Genomic DNA, 21,898 nt, shown 5'->3' with positions numbered 1-21,898 from the left:
TCAATTATATCCTTATCTTTTATTAGTATATAATATATTTTTCTTTGGCTTTATCTCTATTTTAATGGAATTTAGTGAAATGGTTGGTCTGATTTGCATCATGTGATGTGACATAAGACATGATTATCATCTGCTTGTTTTGCAGACAGGAAAGGAGAAGCTGCAGAGAGCTCCTTGAACCCTTTTTTACATTTCTATTTTTTTTTGTAGTAAGAAAAACTGGTATAAAGTACTGTAAAAACATATGTTAAGTTATGACTAATATTTGAAGAACTTTGGAATAGTTTGATGATTGTCAAACCAAAGCATGCACAAAATTCTGCAAAACAATATCTGTAGAATTTAAATGTTGTATATATTAGAGTTTACATGAATAATTTTGAAAACCATTTTTGTTTTGTATCTATTCATAAGATGAGGGGGTTTTTGTACAAATATGAATATTTTAAAGGAGAAGAGATGTGGAATTTTCCAAAAGTTGATTCATAGTAAAAGCATAACTGAAATACTCAGGTCGCACTGTTAAAATAGTCTTACTTTCTGTTAATCCACCCCATACCCATTAACAAACACTTTTAGCACTGCATATTTTTAGTGTGGATCTACAAAATTATGATTTGGTGTTCAGAGGATACATGAAGTCTTAATCCATGTCTTTAAAGAAGGGCAAGTTCTGAGACAGAAAGTGCTGCTTGAAGATGAAATGTCATTTTCAAAAAATCCTTAAAGGGTGGTTGATGGCAGGTCTCTTATGAAGTCAAACTGTCTACAAAATAATTCCAAACATTTTATTCACATACATCCTCTTATTTGTGAGAGAAGAAACACAGTAAGGTATAGAAACTATACTTTTTACATCTCTTGTACTTCCTGTCCAGAAACTTTAGCAATTTAGTACGTGCACAAGCACGCAGAGCAATAATTTTCTATTCATTTTGGTCCTCTTTAATATCACATTCATTTTAAAAATAGTGGTATTGCTAGATTTTTATGCCTTTATTTTTCGTGATTTTTTTCCCCTATTTAATTATATATTATTATCTTATTCCTCTTGGTGACATCTATTAATTTCATTTGGCTGTGTAATGTGATTACCATTACCCAATTTCTTAATGATTACATTGTGAATAATTAATACTTTTTTATTTGGTTTCATTGCCAGGAAAACATTTATCTAAATTACACAGAAAACCTTTTCATGTAATCAGCCTAACACATAACTGTTTCCTCTTTTGAAATTAATCTTAACTTTTAATTGTAAAAGTTACTTTTGCAAGATTCTATTGTTCCAGTAGTTCTTTAATTAAGTCCTGCTGTGCCCAGATCTGTCAAAGAAGAACACAGAGTCACTGCTTTAAGTAGTTTTTATGCATCAGGTAAAAAGAAGTTACGAAAATGGCACAATTTGCAGGCTCAAGACTTTTTTGTGTGGAACTGCATTTAAGAGTGATTGCTCTTCTCAGTCTATATTTTCACTTCATTAATTTTGCAACCCATTAAATAATCTTTTTAGCCATGACCATATTTATTCTACAGCTGATGATCAAGTCATGAAGAATTCCTTTCTTAAAACAGATTTTAAGTAGTTACTAATGCTGGTTTATCTTTCCTTCACCTAGCATTTATGAGTTTACCTTTAGGAAAGAGGAACAGCGCTCAACAGTCACGGTCAGTTGTTTTCTGAGAAGCAAATCCATATAAAAGATTGAGGTTGCTATCAAGAGGGTAGGCAGCAGTGATAAATCCGTATTTCTGAGAATCATTAGTCTGATTCAACCGCTTGGAGAGTTTTGATAGGAGTGCCTCAGTGGTCAGAATGGTAGAAATACCAATGCTGCTTATATTCACTTGTTGGAATAGGGAGTACGGTTTAATCAGCTAAAATGCAAGATCTTTCTTCAGTTTCTGATCTGTGAAAGCCCTGGAAATTTACAAAATTGCAGTGGAAATTTGGCAGGTTATTACTGCAATGAGATGAATTGTCCATTAGGTAGACAGAAAAAAATCACAGCCTGATGCATTGTGTAATTGCAAAGTGGCACTGAAGAAACAATGTAAATTAGTAAAACTATAGTCACAGAATCTATTTCTAGAGTAGACTTTTTACTTTCTATTCAGAATCTATCTCAGCATTACTGAGATAGTATCTAAAATAGGAAAATCATTAATGGAGATTTTATAAGTATGATCTTTCCTCTTTTCAGCAAATCTACTCAAAAAATCCCCACATTCATGTCCTGGAGCAGTCTTTACAATCAGCTGCATAATTTTTATTAATGTAATACCTGCAGACTGTTTCCATTGTCCCAATTACAACAGAAGTATTTTCTTCTAGGGTTAATTCAGTTTCTGATTAAGAAAAAAAGGATTTTGAAATACATTGGCAGATTAACAACCATGTCTGAAATCCAAATTAAGATACATTATTATTATTTCAGGGAGCACCATTAAAAAACTGAGAAAAAATTAAATATTATGGAACAAACTAAGAAAAGAGAAAGTACTTTTGAGGTCTGGGATTATAAATGTTAGGTATTCAACAAGTGGCCTTTTACAGTAGCAATGGTGATGGTACAAGAAAACTAATTGGGATAAGGACTGGAGTAAATGCACTGCCTGCAATTTGTCTAGTATTGAACTGTGACCACAGAACAATTGAACAAGGCTCTGCCCGTAGTTAACAGGGAATGAGAATGACATAGGGCATAGGGAAGAGGAATAAAAGATATAAGGATCCAGAACTATTGAGTGTTAGAGCTATGATTGCTCACCAGCAGCCCAGATTATAACATCAGACAACTTTCCTTTTTCTAAAATGATTTAGTGTTACAGGTATGGAATACAATTAGGATACTAATGAGCTTTTTTCTTACACCGGTATAAAAGGAAATAATGAGCAGAATAAAGCTGCACTGTCAGTGTAACAGGGACTAGAATCTATTCCTGGAGACTTCAAGTGCTTCTCTAAAACATTTGAAGCAGAGACATACGTAGATTGATGCAAAACCCGTATTTGGCAAGTGATAAAGCTAGATGATACCCAAGTGGGGAGCAAATTTATTTGGAAAAAAAAAAGGCAACAAATTATTTTCTCTCCTCAACTAACACAATTCAAACTGTTCATGCTTCCAGTCTTCCCCGAGACAATATGACTTCTGGAACCAGCTTTCCTTTGATTCCTCCTATGTGGCACAATAAAGTGTTAATTCTCCAAACATGTAGTGGAATGCTGAATGATAAACTCCCACAAAAGGCCCTAGGCCACTAGGAAAAGTTTCAGATAAATTGTTTATCTCAGTTGTGCTTCCAAGCCTTTAGAGGTTCGCCATTTCTAATTTACCATGAGAGTTGTGGGAAAATAATCCTTGCTGCTGGCAAAACTCATAAAAGCCAGAGAAAAAGAAGGCCTTTTTGGGGAAGCAGATGGTGACGGGGGGCGGGGGGGGGAGGTTGAATTAAAAAAAAATGAACACAAAATGCCTAAAATTATCATTAACACAAAATGCCTAAAAGATGCATTTTTTTTAGATGAAGGTACACATTTGCTATTCTTCATGGAACACATATGTTATATTTTGTTATTTTCTTAATACTTTTACTGTGTACGTGATGCTGTGGTACTTGGAGTTGTGTCTTTCATTCCAATATAAACATATAAAAATTGTAACAACATCATTAATAAGTGATGATTAATAAGTTTCTTTTCTGAAACAAGACTATGGTGTAATGTATTTCATCCCAGTTCGGTTCAGTTAACCTTCATTATCTTTGAGTTTTGACGTCAGCTTTCATGTTTTTCTCATGCTGTAAAAAATAGATGCAGAAATAGTCAATTTGCTGACTTCTCATTTTCTTCTTTATAACTCATTGTCTTAGAGTGGTATTCTCCCTATATTTATAAAGGCTTGAGATGAAAAACCAAAATGTTCCTACATGGAAATTCTCAATATAACATATTGTATTCAAAATGCAACTCTGCCAGTCTAGTATTGAGGCTACAAAATAGAAAACATCCATGTTAGAGAATGTTGCAATTTGAGCTTTTAAGGCACTTCAAGAGTGTCTGCCTCCTTTAGCAGCTTTAGCCCAAGACTCCCTCCTCCCTGGCTGCTGGAGCCAAACTTGGTACCTGGAGTCCCTGTCCATGCTGAGAGATACAGTTGATTCTTTTCCCTTTTGCAGGGAGACAGAAAGGGAAATTACACAGGAAAAAATATTCAAGGAAATGGATTTATATAATAAAAAAATGGTATAGACTGGGAGTGTACTGACTGGCCTTTTTTATATGCAATTGTCCCCTTTTATCCCATTTGTTCTCTGTCTTCGCACACTTGTTCCTTCTGATGTCACATGATGCCCCCTTTTGCCCATCTTTGACCCTTACCCTAAACATCCCATAGTAAGTTTTATATATTCCACAAATCCTACTCAAGTAATCTGTAATATTCTTGCTATTTTTTTTTTTCCCTCTGGCAGTTACAGTGTTCAATGTAAACATCTTCAAGGCTGTATCTGAGTAGTTCCTTTATGTCTTACCCACCATCCAAGCTCTGATCTTCATTATTGTCATTGTTACTTTTAGATTTGTGTGCACATACTTTTAATTATAAATTTCTTTGTTACTTGTTTCTCTTATACTGAATAGCCCTTAATCAAGTAGCCTAAACAAGCACACACCCTCACTTTCCACATTCTCTAACACAGAATTTAAGCTTGGTTATTTAGGGACAAAAATTAATAAAGGCCAAATTCTTGATCAAATATCTGTTCAAGTTTTCCATTTCTACAAGTATGCCACTCAGTTAACAATTTCTGTGATTAAAGGAGTTTCCCTTCCTTTTCTTATTTCTTTTGATTACTGAAAGACTTTTTCAATAAGGATAATAAAATCAAAGCTTTTGATTCATGTGATTTTTCTTCTTTTACCTTCTAAATTCAACTACATCAGTGAATTGAAGTTAGTAGTTACAAGGCCCTTGATGTTGACATTTGTCCATGTGCAACTTTCAATTTACTCCCCAGTAAAATTAGAATGATGTGAGCTCCAGGGACATTTTTAACCCTGACAAGCTTAATACAGATCTTGGCAATGGAAAACCTAAACAGCAGATTTGATCAAGTATTTGATCATAATTTATTAATTTACAAAACAATGCTTACACCTGCTCACATACTCAGACATGGCAAAATCTTTTTTCCTCCTTTTTTTAAAATATATATTTACTTGAATTATTGACAACACTATTTTGTTCTTTCCAAGATAATGCACTGCTTTGTTTGACTGCCACTCTGTGTTGCCTCTGATTACCTAATTTTAATGATAGTCTTCTATGCACTTGTTGGAATGTTTAATGGTCTAATGTTAGTCTATGGTTATGCTATTAAGACAGAGCAATTCTCATTATCAGTTAACTTGAGAAGCTGCCAAAGAACCTGCTATTAGTGATGAGAAAGGCTGTGACACAATGTTCTCAAAAATATTATGAATTCTAGTGTAATTTAAGATATTTACATGAGCCTTCTCTTTCCTGAATAAATATATTTTAAAAAAAATCTTCCAGGCTAGCTGAAGCATTTATGGAATTTTAATCCCTGGATCATGTCTCATATGTGTATTCCAAATATCTTTTCTCACAATTTGAAATTCAGTAATTTTGGAGGGAAAAATGTAACAGTCAAAGTGGTAAAATATTTTCAATGGATATATGGAAAGTATTAATGCCCTGTGAATGTAGTTACTTAAAAAGACAAAAATGCTCAAAGAAGTCAGCTGACAGTTTCATTTTTTCAACCATTAGTTCTTGATGGCATAAAAATAATTTCTATTTTAATTTTTGAATAATTGAAATATTGATATTGTTAGTCACTATTTTTTTATTTGTGATTTCAATCTTGTTTTGTGTTAGAAAGTTTTTAGGATATAAAAAACTTCCTTTAATGCACAAATTTTCTATTAATTTCTTTCAAGTAAGTTTGTAAACAAGACCACGGCAAAGTTAGGTGTTGACCTTGTAGGCAGTTGAATAAGAAATAAGGAAGATGGTCGATGGGAATAGTATAAGCATGGAAAAGAGAGAGAAACAGTGAGACACGTGGCAGCTGTTGGAGTAATGGTATGTATGAGATGAGAGGTGGCAGCGGATTGCTCAGCTGTCACAGGCACTTTGTTCAGGGTGTCAATGAATATCTGACTCCAAAAACAGGAGACTCCATGTCTTGCTGTTGCCTGAATTGTCCTGTTTTTCACTTGTCCCAGAAGCTACTTTCTGGCATTCAGAGGACCATGAATTTGCCAGCAGCCAGAAGTGGACAAAAGACAGAGAAGCAGGATATAGGCTAGAACGTGAATAGGACTTTTTTTCACCTACCTCTCTTCCCTCTATCAGTTTTTTTATTATCTTGACAGTGCTCAGTATATGTACTGGGCTCTGGTAGGAGGCTGAAGAAGGACAAACAGAGAGCAGACAGTCACACAGGCAGTATGATCATCACAGCAAGCAGCTGTGAGATTTGTTCAGTCCTTAAAGGTTTGGGTTTTTTGGAAAAGATGTGCTTGGGGGAACTACTGAATTGTATCATCCTAAGAATGAGGACAATAGTTTTGCAGAGAAATCTTCTGCCAACCTGCAAAACAGCATCTTTGCATAAGTATTGCTTAAGTTTCTTCTTTATGCCCAGGAGATCCTTACTCTGGGCAAGGCCTCTAGCAAGTTAAAAAGCTAAGTAAACAAGTGCAATGGACCAGCAGCAATCACAGCAAAATTATGACAAAGATTTGTTTATCATGTCTGTATTCCAGTCTAATTAATCACATAAAGCTGTCTTCTTGCCCCAGGGATAAAAAGGACCATGCTCCTTACCTGCATATGCATTATGTAAATTAAAGTGTTATTTTGCATCTGTACTAAGCTTTGGATCTAGTAAAACCAACCACATCTCTGCCAGTGTATGTAAAAATATTTTTTCACTGGTAGGGTGACCAAGATCTGGAATGGGCTGTCCAGAGAAGTTGTGAAGTCTCTCTTCTTGGAGGCCTTCAAAAGGTGGTTGAACAATGTCCTGAGCAACAAGGTGTAGCAGGACTTGATTAGTCAAATTAAGCAAATGAACAATGTTGATCAGTAAAATAAATACAATTTTTCAGTGAATATATTGAAATTCTGAAAAAGCACAGTATAGCCATATATAACATTTCCAAAATATTTCTTTTCCCAATCAGTCTGATATATTTTCTTGTCTGAGACTTATAGGATGCACAGCGACATTACAAGTTTATATTCTCTCATATACTTCTGTAGGCTGAAATTTTTTGTTTGTTTTTAAATTATAAACATTAAAGATTTCTGGTTTTATAGAAATAAATAAGGGGGGGTTAGGTTATGAAAAATAAATTCAGTGTTCACCTATCTTTCATAGATGTTAAAAGTGAGAGCTCCTCTTGAAAAACCAATAAATTTTTTATAGTTTACTTCATATCCAGCTTCATTTCAATAACTGAGCTGTTTATTCTCTCTGGAGAGGCTGTAATAGACCACTAAAATGTGTTTTTCTCAATTATCAAGTTTGTGCTTGTAATGAGAGAAAGTTTTGGTTAGTGTAATAATGTTTGCTTACAAAGACTATTCATAGAATGTGCTATTCATTCCTGGATGTGAAACCTAGTTTCCAAGAATCCTGTTTGCAGTAGAATTTTTAAAAGCTGATGCCTGATCTAGTTTGTGAAGCAGTAGAGTTACATTTATCCAACTGTTCCTTCCCCTTAGGACATGGCACTATAGAAACTTAGCTCCAATACTTGGCCCTATTAGAGAGTAAATCCATAATTTAGGATTACTCCCAATAGAAGATTTAGCTGACTAATCCATTTCCATAAAAGCCAAAATCAGAAGAAAACAAAAAAGAAAACATATATCTTTTTCTCCTTAACATTCAGATATTACTTTTTATTTTCCAATGGTCAGTTTTAGGCAGAGGCAAATAGGGACATTTAAAGAGTAATTTCAGGTTTTTTTAGAAGTGAATTTTGAAGTAGATCTCTTGTCCTCAGCACACACTTTGAACAGAACTTGTTGAGAAGACCAAGAACTTGTTGAGAAATCCAAGTGTTTGCCTGGCACCCAGACAGCTGATGGATGTACAGTTCAAAGTGAAGTTGTTTTGAAAGACTTAATGTGTATATCACATCCCCAGAACCAGCTGTTTCACTCTGCAAGCCCAGTTCTATTTATCTGTATTACTTGCCACTGTGGACATATTCAGTGAATCCAGTTCAGTTTGGGCACACAGTAACTGTACATGTGCAACACAGATGGCAAATGAATATGAACAAATTACTCTGCATTTTTAAACATGTCAGACTTATTATGGATACCTATGGCCTATTCAATAGGGCTGATCTGCCTATGTCTGATGGATACTTCTATGGGTATTGAACAACTCTCTAAACAGACACAGCCTTTACTCCAGCTGGGGTGGGTGAACTTCTGGTTAAGCAGTCAAAACTTTTAGCTTTTATCAAGAGTCTTTCTAATTAGACAAATGGAAATGTATAAATAAAGCTCTGTAAAAACTGTTGTAGAGGCTTAGTCCTACTGGCAACTGAGCACCATGCAGTTGGTTGCTGGCTTTCCCCCACAGTGACATAAGGGAGAGAATCAGAGGAGTACAAGAGAAAAAAACTCCTGGGTTGAGATAAAGGCAGTCCAATAGATAAATCAAGAGCAAAAGCTATGGACACAAGCAAAATACCCAAGGAATTAATTCACTACTTCCCACTGGCAGGCAGGTGTTCAGCCATCTCTGGAAATACAGGGATCCATCACATTTAATAATGACTAGAGAAGACAAATACCATTGCTCTAAATGTCCCCCTCTTCCTTCTTCTTCCTGCAGCTTTATATGCAGAGTGTGACATCATATGGTATGAGATATCCTTTTGGTCAGGTGGAGTCAGCTGTCCTGGCTATGTCCCCTCTCAAATTCTTATGCATTCTCAGCCTCCTGGGTATTGGGGTGGTATGGGAGGGAGAAGAAGCCTTGATTCTGTAATCACTGCTCAGCAGCAACCAGCAACCAGTTATTTGATCAATACTGTTTTCAACACCAATCCCAAACCATAGCCCCAGAGCAGCTATTGTGAAGAAAATTAACTCTGTCCCAGCCCAAATCTAGTGCAACCTGGAAAATTATGACACAGCCTTAAACAGAAGCCACAAAATAATGTCTGTTTACTTCAGATATTTAGTCTTTCCTGCACATGAGAACAGAAAATAAATATTGCAATAATGTTGATGGTATCATCTTCCTAGCAGCCTCTGCATACTCTAAATAATCGTCATTAAGTCTAACACTGATGTAGTATTTAACTGGGTCTCTTATCAGCAGTAATATAACCCAAGCGTTGTCAGAAACAGTTTTCACACTGAGCCTTATTTCTGAAAACTTTTGCAGGTAATTACACCAACTCATTCACTGCCCCCTATCAACAAATTGTGGGCTTATGTCTGCTAAATGTGAATTTTTACATAAAAAACCATAATGGCACTTTTAAACCTTTTTGGTTAATATATCCTGTAGTAGATTTAGTAGCTAAATCAAAAATTTTTGGTAAAATGTTAAAAAGAAAAAAACTTTGCTTTCTTCTGCTACCATAGTCAAAGTCAACAATTGATTGAGGTAAAAGTATTTCAATTATTCTGGAACTCATAGGCATCAGAAATCACATAAAAATAGTTCACTGAGATTAAAGAGAAGTTCTTAGCTCATTAAAGATGTAATTTAATTTTACTGAGACACATTTTTACTTATATATCCCAAAGATAGTTTTTCTTCCTCTCTCAGGCTGTATTTTCTCTTTGTGGATTTTAACTGTGACATGTCAGCTTTAACAGTCTAGGACTGAAAAGACATAAAATTTGTTAATATAAATTTGGTAATATATGTTAGTAGTTTCAACTGAACCACAGTTTGGAAGTTCAGTTCACAGCATAACTACCTGACATCCTCATTCTCTAATTTGCTTTGACTTTCATAGGCAAATTGTAACATAAACTCATGACTACAAAGATTTTTCCTTAAATGAGAATTTTATTTCCTACCTGAAAGGAAAGCATAAGAATTTCAGTTCTATAGACATGAGGTGTGGGTCTGAAGACCACCAAGTTGTTGTTAACTTGTTTGTTTGTTTGGTTCGTTGGTTTCTCCCACCCCCCCATAGTACAGATATAGTCAAATAGCTCATAAAACATACACAATGGAGATTTAAATTTATTTCATGATGGTTTTACAAAGAGATCATAAAAAGGGTAATGAAAGTCCTATAAAAGACCAAAGAAATTAAGATATTCTCAGTTAAGAGGAAGAGAGAGTAACACAAAGGGAATGAACCAGCATTATGAAGTCTGTATATAAATAACAAGTTCTCTCTAATTCCTGTCCAACTTGTACCATTAGAGTAAGAAACTTGCAAACACGTATGAAAGAGGACTTGTTGCAGCTGGAATCTGTGAAGGCTTTTCAAGCAAAGTCCTGTTGCAAACCATAGACAGCAAGGGGGAAAACTTCCAATAAAGGACTATGTTTTTACTGAATCTTCCCCTATGAATTAGATACTCACATTTCAGTTGGGTTTTGGGGGATTCCACCAACCAAAGCACTATAATTTGTGTGAAAAGGACAAATAATAGGTTTGCTAGGCTCACTTTTTCCTATCCTTTCCATGACCATTATGATGAAGTCATTATCACTCTGAATCCTCTCTAACACTTCACAGTTTGAAATCCTTTTAAAATACACTGTCATTTTGTATATATTCCTGTAAATTGATGGTCCATTCCATAGAACTTTGTTTTTCTGTGAATAATCAAGTACATTAAAAGTCATAAAATGGAAACATAGAATTATTAGTTTGGAAAACACCTCCAAGTTCACCAAAGCCAATCTTTGACTAAATGCCACATCTACTAAAACGTAACTAGAAATAACTGATATAAACTAGTTAAAATATAAATGTACCCAACAGTGATAAAAAAATGAAATGTTATTCTACTCTATAAATAAAACATCCAAGACTTTTAACTAGAAATTACTTAGACATTACTTAAAAGTTAAATACTTCTAAAAATTATTTCATATTTGCTATGTGAAGTGGAAGTGAATTTTTAAAATTATGGAGGCTTTTTATGCATAATTTTATCTAGCTTGACAAAACTGTTAATTTAAACCCTTTATAAAATAATGCTATAGGAATTATGTCTGATTTGCAGCTGTTAATAGAATGAGGTTGCTCCAGCAATGGCCATAAAGGCAAAGCAGAACAGAAAAAATTTGTACATTTTACCTGTTTATCACAAAGGTAAGTTTCCATCCCAGCAAAATCTATCTCGTCAACTTTCTCCATTAACAGTTTCAAAAAACCAAAACCAAACCAAAACCAAACCCAAACCCAAACAGACAAAACAATAACATCTAAACAGCAAACAAAACTCCCCAAAGTTCTTTGTGGATGAAGTTGAGAACTCAGCTTAGTTATTCTGTGAATGTTTGACTCTGTATTTAGTCTCGAGTTAAAAATGATAGAGATGGAGAATTAATTATGGATTACAGAGTGAATGCAGTGGTAAGATAACCTTACTTTGCCTTGATAATGCTTTTTCTGCAATCCAGCCTGGTTTGGTATCTAATTAGGACTTGAAAGGAATCTGAGAGGTCAACAGCAGACATAGGGTCTCCCAAAAATTCTATGAGACTGAAAATAAATACAAAACAGGTACATTACAGCAAAAACTGCAAGAATCTTCAGTAAATTTGAGATCTTGAGAAATAATACATTATTTTTCTTGCACATCAGTTATGCACATTCTTAGAAACGTTGCTTAAAAGTGTTCCATGTCTTTGAATCCAAGAATCAGACATCCAACAAGTGGATCTTTACAAAAAGCATAATGTACTACTTGGTATACAAATATCAATCTTATGAAGATGAAATCTTCATGTCAAGATGAACTATTGCTTGTTATTGAAAGCAGCTGAAGACTAAAAACACTTCCCAGTTGTTCAGAGCATCAAGACCTTGTATTGCGAAGTACTTTCAGGATATAAAAAAGACCACCTGAAAGGTAAATATCCTTCTAGATTGTGTGAGGAGCACACTTATATCTGCTAGTTTTTAAAACAACTGTTATTATCAATCTAAATGATCAATCTAAAACTGCTAAATTAATTTGGTAATAAATGGATTGTTTATTAGACACTTTCATAGTGTCAGAGCACTGTTATCAGTCAATAATTAATTTCTACCTGAAAACTCTGGATAAAAGTAAAACCAGTATGTGTGAGTTGGCATCTTAGGTACCTAGTGTTAATTGCCATTTAAAAATAATACCAGCAGCAGCAGCTCACAAAGGCAGAGTAATTGTCATCTTTAAGAGCACATGGGCATTTAGAACAGTGGATGTTTTACTGCTTCTGTAGTTATATAACAAATGCCATTTGTAATTCACTCTAAAATTAAGCAAGGTTTATTCTGGTGGAATAGTTCTTGGAACTGGTGGATAGCATATTTGTGTATATGTGCTGGGAAAGGAAGGCAGTAGGCATACTGTCTATATTAAAGTATGCTAGCTATGTTGAGAGTTTAACACATCTTTTAGCCAATTTTTTATTCATGGTCTAGTTACATATTGAATTATGAAGCAAAGACATATGTTTAATATTAAAAAAAATCCTCCAATTATAGATAATGATCAATAAATGTCACATCTAGGGAAGCAGTATTCCTCTGGATACCCACAGTTTTATAGATATATCTACTAGGAGGAAGTTGCTCTCTGCACTTAGTAAATTGACAAATAGAAAAAGTAAGTATTTTTAATATGAAAATCTGTTGAACTTCCTATTTGAAATATATCATATTCACTGTTGCCTTGAAGGAACTATTTCTCTTCATTATGCAAAATACAATCTACTTGTATTGTAAAGTGATTTGTGTTTTACATCTAAAGACATTGTTTATCATGTTGCTTATTATACTTTCAAGAAATTCCATGGTGGCATGCTGTTGCCTAATTTATCAGAACCTGATTAAAGTGAACTAAACAGAGGTAAGGCTAAGATTTGTTTCAATATAATTTTGTGGTTTTGTTGTTTGGGTTTTTTTTTTCTTCTCAATTTAAGGTAACATATTTTTTAACTTAAGCTCTTAACTTTCTGTAGGAAAGACAACTAATTCTAAAGTAGATAAGATTAAAAAAATTAAATAAACTACATGAATGACTCCTCCTCTAACAGAGGAAGACTAAGAAAATAGCTGACACTAGATACTTGTATTTTAAAGCAGCTAAAATTAGGTAAGTTGAATCTCCTCTGGTAGGGGCTAAATCCACAGAATTAAGTCAGTGCCATTAAGTCAGTGTATGAAGATGAAAATTTTGAAAGTACTGGAATCATCCCACAAATCTTTGTAATGTGGTTCTTAATTATTGAATAATTGAATTATTTTGTCAATAAAATATATATTAAATTTATAAATGTGTACATTATACATACATATACATGCATACACATTTGTACAAATAAGTATATATGTCTATTTTATCTCTATGTATTTATATATAGACATATAATATATATGTGTAACTATTATACACACACACATATATATATATATTTCCAATTTACAAAATTCCCAAGAATAGTAATAGTTTCTCAACAAATGCCTAGACTTTTACTGAACTCTTTTCTGATTTGGGTAATTTTCTCTGAATTTATCAAGTAAGATAATTCATGAACGATGTTCTTCAAATAATTAATGCTCCAGACGCTAGAGGAATATGTATATATGTTCTGCCTCAGCTCTATGGAAAACTAGGACTCATTTTTTTGAATTTCCCCTGCATATTTTCAACACAGGACCCCAGAGAACAGGAAATGTTCTTTATAATGGAGGATAGGCTTCATTGAAGCACAAAGTAGCTTTTCGCCTTAGGATAGCTTTCCCTGGAGACATAGCCCTAGTGTGCCTAGAGTCTCCTTAAACCCTCTCCTTACATTTCTCTAACTCTCAAAAAAGCAGAAGAAAAACAATTTGCAAAATTCTAATATAGCACTGATATGTTTAATGAACTGGTTTGTTTAATGAGATGAGATAGTTCAAGATTGTTAGTTTCAATTGTTATATGGAATAAAATTGACATAGACATATGCTTTATCTCATTTGTTAGTTTCTACTTTTTATTTTAAAAACTTTAATATTTGGCTAGATAGGATTCTTCAAAACCTCAACATTTTGGTAACAGTAATAAAAGACTTTTATGTAATTTCTTTTGATTGGTAATGTATGGAATTAATTTTCTTTATTATTAAATATAGTTGTAAAAACAAAAATTGTAATTTTTCATATGAAAACTAGGCATATTGAAAAATAATCAGTTACATCAAGGAGATTTTCATGTTATTCAGGTATTTTTTCAAGGCCTTGCTCCTAGACTGGAACACACAAGAGGCAGGATGTTGCCTAAATCCAACAAAGGACTATACTAGAGTCTGGAACATCATCTTCTGTGTAAATTGAGTCTCAAGACTGAAAAAGTCCACGCAGAAGAGAGGCCTTCAGTCAGTCTTTCAGCCTGAAGTGAGTATAGCATTGTGATACTGATGTTTCAGACAAGCTGATATAAACAGAGAAAAGCAAAACTTTTGCTTTATTGTGCCTTCCAATTGTCCACTAGACAATTTCACATATAAGTATCAAGCAGCAGTATTCTTTTTCAATCAGAAAAAGAATTTTGTTATTAGAAAGTGCTCTTGACAGAATCAGAATCTTGATGTGGCTTGCAGAGATGGATAGCTATGTTTTTGAAGGGAATTTTACTGTAAATTTTGGGCTTTAGTTATCCTGATGACAGTTTTATAGAACAGGACAGTCCTTTCTCCAAGATATTTTCCATATATGGAAATTCCAGATATGTTGCTCCTGGCTATACGTCAGTTAAAAAGATAGACTAACCCCATACTCAAATAGTTGACAAACATCTGTGTCACAATTGCATGAAAGAAGTACTTGAAAACTTTGATCTTCATTGAAATTAGGAAAATTAACGTAACCAATAGTCCCTAAAATGCCAGAAATTTCAACATCCTAAACAACATAATAATTACAGTAACTGATATACCTATAAGTGAACCAGTTGTAGTCTAAGTCATGATCAATGGGATCTGTTAACTCTTCTAGTTCTTCCAGGTTTTGAGTGGGTAATTAAAGCTTCAGAATTGCTGTTTGCACAAAAGATGCCAAGTGAAACACCTCTTCTATACCTGCACAGCAAAGCATAGAGCAGCATATTTTCTGTTTAGTGCAGCAACTTATTCATAGCCCTAAGCATCTTCTAAATGTCAAAACATAGCTTAAAATTTAATATTTAACAAAATAATATTTCAGTGATCTCACTGAATCATGAAAGTATTATGAATCTTTTATAAAAGGTAATATCCCACCCCTCCCACCCCTCCACCCCCACTTCTCAGTCATTTCAAATCTTTTAATTTAAGGAGGTTAGACTTGGAAGGAAATGGTAATATTTCTATCTTCTGTGTGTTAAATGAAGATTCAAATCACAGCCAGATTGATGTTTACCAGAGAGAGAATGGATGAGAACTATGGAATTAACTTCCTTAGCAATTAGGCATTTACTGTTCCACTCCAAGTGCTGTTAGGTTCATCTGATCTCTTTGTGAAAATGCATAATAGTAAGCACCTCATAAACAGTTGCAACACACTCTATATTCTCAGTAACACAAAATAGAAGCCATGTAACTTGTATGAGACATCACTTAACCACCTCCTGAAAGACATCTGGAAGCCCACAGTTAGGAAACTTAAGAACTTTGATAACATGAAAAAGTCTTGACAAAATGCAGTCTCTTCTTCCACTGCTTGCCTCCAAGAAAAGACTGATGTGATACATATTGAAATTTAGCAAATCCAAGATCTGAATAAATATAATCTGGGCAATAAAAATCAAATTTCACTGTGTACACTGAAGAATATGTAGGATGATAAAGGATTTTCTGATCTCACTATGAAATCTACAGAAGAGAGCAAAATAACCTCTACCAAGGATAGTAGTCTATTCAAATATGGTCAATTATACATGTAATGCTCTCAAAGAGATAAAGTTTGTATAAATTTTGCTGATCATTTTTTGAACTGGAATTACATTGGAATGATGAATTCTAATTTATACCTATTGTGCTTCCAGCAAGACACTACATTAGACACATTCACCATTCACACATTTTAGGCATCTTAAGCAAGGGCGTATGCCAGTCACCAACACCCCCACCCTCTGAAGGGGTGTACTATCCCTCCATTCCTCAGGGAATCTCCCCCCCGGCCTTATTCATGCTAATCCTTTTGATTTCTTTTTACTTCATCTAGTGAGTTACCTACATGATTTTTTAAAATGTGTTTCTTTTTATGCCACGTTACTCATCATCCTTTTTTTTTTTTCTTTTTAAAAAAATTTCCTTATAAGGAAAAATGACACAAAACCCCCTGCTGTTTATCAGTTTTGGTGGTAGCTTTCACAACCATAGGATTATTGTATGTAAGCCTAGGGAATGACTGAATGACCTATCATTCAGAGAACAAGATTAATCTCATCTTGACTTTTCATTATTTAAACTTTATCTATATTTTCAGCATAGGTGTTGTGTGATATTCCTAGTCTGCATGGGCTTTTTAGTCCTCCACAGCACCTCAGATACTATTCACTCTAAAAAATAGTAAATCTTGTTTATAGTCTGTGCCCTTCTTATCTTTCCCTTCTTTCTTATCTCCTATTTTTCATTGAGTCAGTTTTTAAGTATTCTCATGTTTCCACTGAAGAACTGTGCTGTTTTTGGTTGGGATGGAGTTAAATTTTCTTCAGAGTAGCTGGTACAGGGCTATGTTTTGGACTTTTGCTGTGCTGATAATATAGATATATTTCTGTTGTTGCTGAGCTCACACTGAGGTCTCTCCTGCTTCTTATCCCAACTCACCAGCAAGGGACTGAGAGAGCACAAGAAGCTGGGAGGGGATACAGCTGGGACAGCTGATCCCAACTGACCAAAGGGATATTCCATGTCATATGACATCATGCTCTGCATAGAAAGCTGAGTGAAGAAGGAAGGGAAGGACATTGAGAGTGATGGCCTTTGTTTTCCCAAATAACCATTAAATGTGCTGGAGCCCTGTTTTCCTGGAGATGGCTGAACACCGATCTGCCAGTGGGAAGCAGTGAATGAATCTTGTTTTGCTTTGCTTGAGTGCACAGCTTTTGATTTACCTATTAATCTCAACCTATTAATCTCACACATGAGTTTTCTCACTTTTCCCATTCTCTCCCCAACTCTAGTGTGGGAGAAGTGAATGATGGTGCTTTGTTGCCAGCAGATGTTAAACCATGACAAGGACTTAATATATTTGCAACTATGATAAAGATTAAAATAATAAGAATTTTTTTCTTATACAACATTAAACTGTAAGAAATTCTTTATCTTCACGGGCAGAAGAGTTAAAACTGGAGTATATTACCACTCATGTCTGTGTCAGAGATACTTCTATAACAGAATTTTTAATGCCTGTCTGAAATCATAAAACCTTTCTCTAATTCCCAAATGAGGAAAGAAATAGTACATTTTCAGAGTTCCTTGGAAACAATAAAAGGAAGACATGCATAACTTAAAATGTAGTTTTTACCTGGGAAATTAGAGTGATGTTGAGTTTTCAGTGATTCTTACACATTTTTACAACTTCTCAAAAAAAATTACAGACATTTCTAAGTGAGGAAATTCCATCCTATTGAGAAAGGAGACAAAAAATATTTCTTCCTAATGAGTGCATATTTGTGTATAGTATAGTATAGTATAGTATAGTATAGTATAGTATAGTATAGTATAGTATAGTATAGTATAGTATAGTATAGTATAGTATAGATGCATATATATCAGTAAAGACAGAATGAACATAATATTTTTAGAGAAAGTTTGAGGTACTAAGTACTATATGAGACTAAAGCACTGTGTTTTATACAGTAAACAGATTTTCATAATAATAGCTCAAACCCCTTCTAGTACTTTATTTGGTGAAAAACATCATTATCTTAATATAGTAAAGGTGTATGGTTGAATTTATCAACAAGGTTGAAAACAAAAGAGGAGTTCATTGTGTGTATCATCTTTCCACTAAAACTATAAGCTGTTATAGATTCCTCTGTAAGACTTCATAACTTTAAGGTTAAAAGTAGGGTTTTTTTCCCAAAACTGTCATTTTTTTAAGCAAAATAAGTTAATTAAAGAAGTGAGAAGCGCTGTTTTAATCCTAAACTATATGTATACATTTCAGGAAGTACCAAAAATAAAGTTAGTGGAAATGAGAGCCTTTAACCTTTCTAAACTTTCTCATCAGACAAATTTTTTAAACATTTCTTCTAATGGATATAATTCACAAACATATTGCTTGTTTGTTGCCTGAAATATTAATCAGACATTGATGGTCTGATAGGATTATAGTGATGGTTAATGGATAGATAACACCAATAAGAGGAGAGAATGAGACATCTGAGACTTTTTAGCTCAGAAAAGAGAAGAACCATGGGAAATCTCATCAGTTTATCTAATTACTTGAATAAAAGTGCAAAGGCAATAGAACCAGACTGTTTTCAAGGGTTTTTCCTCCAAATATCAACATATTATATAAGGGTGACCAAGCACTGGGAGACGTTGCCCAGAGATGTTGTGGAGTGTCCCTCCTTGGAGATATTCAAAAGCCATCTGGATACAGTCCAGAAGACCAGTTCTGGGGTGACTTTTTAGTGCTTGAGTCCCTAATTGTCTGTTCTGTTTATGCTGTATGTTAAGTTCTGTGCCTTTCAACTAAGTAACCCCTGATAAGTAACAGTTGTATTAATTAACCAATACATCCTCACCCCTGATAAGTAATAGCCATATCCAATAAGGGTGAGCAAGATAAAAGTGGGGCTGAGCTGGTAAGGGAAGGATCATCATGGAGGAGCAACCTAGAGGAGCATGAAGGAGAGAGTCTTGAAGAAGGATCCTGGAGAGAGAATCCTGCTGTGAGACTAGTTCCAAGCATGAAGGGGGAGAAAGAAGGTTCTCAGAGTTTGTTTTGAAAACAGCATTCACTCCTCTGCATCTCTGCTCCTGGACTGTGCTCGTCTGAAGCATGGACAAGCAGCGGCACGGAGATCTGCTTTGCTCTTAATTAGTTTTAGCTAGCTGAGGCAGAGAAGCTCTCTTAACTGTTTTTCTTCCTTTTCTCAGGACTGTTTAAACCTGCTCCAGACTGAAAAACCCAGAGGAGCACTGTGAGCTTGCACCTGTGACCCACTGGGTCTGGACCTTCAGAGGGTCTGATGAGAGACTGAGTGAGCTGGGCTACCCATGGTAGAGACTTTCTGAATTGACCATCTCACTTCAGAGTAACTAAAGGTTTTATTGTTTCATGTTATTCATTTTCTTTTTTTTTATGTTTGTGGGTACTTTGTTTGTTAAATAAATATTTTTTCCACTTTTCTTGAAGGAAATTCTTTTCCCAGACTGGTTGGGGGATGGACCATTTGGGTTTGCTTCCCAGGGGGACCCCATTCAGGGGTTTTCTCAAAGCCAGGATAACACCCTAACATAGTCCAGGGTATCCAGCTGTAGATGGTTCTATTTGAGCAGGGGGAATTGGACTAGATTTGCTCCAAAGGTCTCTTACAACTTCAACCGCTCTCTGAATCTGTAATTCTGTGACTCTATTACTCTCTGATTCTATGATGTTAGGAAATGAAGTAGGCTCTGTGCATAAATAGGAAATAATCCTGGAGTCAGATAAGTTCTAAATTTAACAAGGTCTAAACTAAACACAATATATTTGTCTTTTTGTTAGGTCCAGACACTGAATGAGCAGATGAGGCTATATGATGGTTGCATACCAGAACAGAATACACGTGCACACTATTCCCCACAAGAATCGACTTAGCCTTGAAAGAAACATTCAAGTGTGGACAAAGAAACACTCAAATATGTTTCAGCATATTTGCAAGTTTCTTAGATACCTGCCTGACTGGAAGAATTGCACATAGACCTCTCTATAGAGAAAAAAAGTCTCACAACTTAGAAAAAGTCTGAAGGATTAAAAGGAACTGCCTCTCATAAGAGCAAAATATACCAGTAGCCATATTTCTTTTTCCTTTTTTTCTAAGATTAGATTATTCATTGTATCAGCAGAAAAAATTTGCCCCTTTTAACTTTGACTACTTGATTAAAACTTTATTGAAATATGATTATCATCTTTGTGAATTTCAGAGCTATTGGTTATGTCATAGAATGAAACACAGCCTCAACCTCCTCCTCCCCTGCCCTCTCAGTCTCTTATGCAACAGCTTTTGCTATAAGAAAGTTCATTTTAATGCTGTCTCTGCTGGAACCATCTCCCTGCTGCTATGCTATAGCTTTAATTTAACATCCTCTTTAAATCAGTGGAATGTTGGGCTATATGAGGGAAATCTGGTAGCACAAATTGTGTTCATCCTGTTCAAGAGATCGGTTCTTTCATCTGAGTTAACCAGGCTTAATTCAACACTTCTCTGATACGGTCCCCTGCTGTCTGAGTGTGTATAGCGTGCTGGGGGAGGCTTTTCAACTTTATATGGCTGGTATTTCAAAATAGACTTTTTTACCCTCTAGCATCAAAATGCATCAGCAGTGTCTGACCATTAAAATATAAATGATGAGAAGTGGCAGTATTTAAAACATCTGTAGCTCAATCCTGATGTGACCCAAATGGTGCTAGTGACCTACAGTAGTCTCAGATATGTGCTGGTTTTCAAGAGGTTCACAATATTTTTTCCAACATCACAGTATGAAACCTTTCAAAGACAGACAAATCTATCCGTTATTTAAAGCAGCATCTCAAAGGTGCAGAACAATGTTCTTATTTTTTTGTCTGAAATATATTAAAGAAAAAATATACCTTTGGGAAAGGAAGCCTCTATTTACAAACTTAAAAGAAGATGCCAAACACAACTAATGCTTTAGTAAAATTTTTGAAATAATTTAATAGCTATTGAAACACTGTTCTCTGAATGGAATTTTTTAAACAGAGAGGAGAATGACTAAATATATGTCTGGGGAAATATAGAAGAACATATTGATATGGACCTAGGCTGTAAAATAAACATAATTCATCTATAGTACTTCAAGGGACTAGCTTGCTTTCTGAAATGCTAGATTTAGTTATTATCTGTCATATTAATTCAGGAAAAAACCCAACAAAATCATATTTTTAATAGATGATTTTGAGTTCCCAATGAAAATTAGCCAGTCAAGGGCAGAAAAGTGTTCAGCTGCACCATCTTTGACTCTTACTGTGCTCACTAAACAAGTGCATCACACATAAAGGGCTGTAAGCAGACCTAAGAAATACTTTTATTCTCAGAATGTAGTTTATCTCTAATTTCAGAACAATCTCGAACTCGATCAGTTTTCCTGTTATTTACTAATTTATTGATATCATTATTTTGCCATACATGATTACAAAAATTAACAAATGAAAAAGAAAATTAGCTATTTTTCAAGACTAGTGACATTATTTCCCCCTACAGTTTTGCAACTGTTAACTGCAATATGCTACATTTAAAATAAATTTTCTTTTTATTATAATTTCAAATCTCACTGGCTTTTCTGAAGTATTATCCTTAGAAGAGGAAGTACTTAAGATAATAGGTAATTTTTTAAATTATTCTTGTAATACAAAAGACTACATTGCTTCTGCGATTGTAATAAATTTAATTGAGTTGCGACTGTTTGTTCAAAGGTAGTGTGCTCATGTCATATTGGGACAGCAGATCTC

This window comes from Prinia subflava, chromosome 3 (assembly GCF_021018805.1).
Source record: "Prinia subflava isolate CZ2003 ecotype Zambia chromosome 3, Cam_Psub_1.2, whole genome shotgun sequence".
Taxonomy (NCBI): domain Eukaryota; kingdom Metazoa; phylum Chordata; class Aves; order Passeriformes; family Cisticolidae; genus Prinia; species Prinia subflava.
This window is presented reverse-complemented; position numbering follows the sequence as displayed.